Genomic DNA, 1,834 nt, shown 5'->3' on the forward strand with positions numbered 1-1,834 from the left:
CGGAGTGAGCAGAAGATGAATATTCTTTACCTGTACGTCTATTTGTGTGGCTCCTCTTCTCAAAAACAAAGAACTTGAAGATACAAATCTGGTCATTTTCTTGATGCTTATACAATAAAAACCTGACAAAAGGAGGGAAACAAGAAAATCCACCATCATAGCTGGAGATTTTAAGCCTGCTTTCTAAAGAACTGATTTTAAAAGCTAAACAAAAAGTCCAACAGGTGTGCTGGTGACTCGAAGAACTCTATCAAAGGCCTCAATCCCAGCAATAGTTAGAGAGCTACATACTCCACATCAGTTGTGTACACAGCTACTCAAGTGCACCTAGAGAATTCAGTAGGGCAGACGACATTTGGGAAGATGTGTGCGAGAATGGAAGACTGTGTGTGTCCCCTTAACACAACGAAAGTGAAGCGGAAATCCGCGCGGTGGGGGAAGCGTGTCTGGATGCCCACTAAAGAAGTAAAAATTAAGTGGCATGTTCCATATAATGCTTAGGTTAAAGAAGAAAGCAAAAGTGGAATTAGAATGTATATTACATATTTACTTACTTCTTTATTGGAAAGGCAGAACAACAGGTCTGTCCCACATGATTGCGTCAGCACACCCCTCACTCCTCATTACGCTAACTCCCACTCTCTCTCATCCCCACCAGCACTTGAGATTCTCAGAACTTTTCATTTTGGGGCCACTTTCAGGATCTAGAATGATCTCCTCCAAGATCTTACTTCAGTTTTCCTTGACTCTAACATGACTGACTTGCTGTTTATTTGCTAGCCATCCTTTAATGTATCTATTCCTGACATTGCTGTTTTCTTACTGAAGGGTGTGTCTTTTCTTTCATTGAATTCTCTTCTCATTCCTGTCAGTTACTTCTTGGGGTGGCAGGATGGTGTAACAGCTCATCCTTCCCCTTCAGTGCTGCCGTCCTATATGGGCACCAGTTCGTTTCCCAGCTGCTTCACTTCCAATCCAGCTACCTGCTTATGTCCCGGAAAAGCAATGGAAAGTAGCTCAGGTTCTTGGGCCCCCACGCCCACGTGGAAGACCTGGAAGAAGCTCCTGGCTCCCGTCTTCAGACTACTCCAGCTCTGACCTTTGTGGTCACTTAGGGAGTGAACCAGCAGATGGAAAATCTCCCTCTCTTTCTGTAATTCTGCTTCCAAATAAAAATAAAATACTTTCTAAAATTTGTGAATTTATTTTAAATATCATGTTTTGCCTCTTTCAAATAAGCTTTTTTTTTCAAATATTTATTGTTGAAATAGAAACGTATAATTTTTTAAGAGGATCTATTTATTTTTTACTGAAAAATCAGATTTACAGAGAGGAGGAGAGACAGAGAGAAAGATCTTCCATCTGCTGATTCACTCCCCAAGTGGCTGCAACAGCTGGAGCTGAGCCGATCCAAACCCAGGAGCCAGGAACTCTTTCCAGGTCTCCCACGCGGATGCAGGGTCCCAAAGCTTTGGGCCGTCCTCGACTGCTTTCCTAGGCCACAAGCAGGGAGCTGGATGGAAAGCAAGGCCTGTGGGACATGAACCAGTGCCCATATGGGATTCCGGACAAGCAAGGCGAAGATTTAGCCTCTGGGCTATCATGTCATACCAGGCCCAGCATAACTGATTTTTGTCTGATGATTTTATCACCAAAACCTCAGAAGCTCAGACTCAGAAAATGAGGGATGAGAAGGATGTTAGTAAACATGCAAGACCCCTTGTTTTGCATGCAAACAACCAAACAAAAATCAACAAATCTGCTTCTATCAGATACATTTAAAGGTATAGAGAGATCTTTGATATGATGCTATATAGGCAAATGATGAGGGAAA

Source organism: Ochotona princeps, chromosome 13 (assembly GCF_030435755.1).
Source record: "Ochotona princeps isolate mOchPri1 chromosome 13, mOchPri1.hap1, whole genome shotgun sequence".
In the NCBI taxonomy this organism is placed as follows: domain Eukaryota; kingdom Metazoa; phylum Chordata; class Mammalia; order Lagomorpha; family Ochotonidae; genus Ochotona; species Ochotona princeps.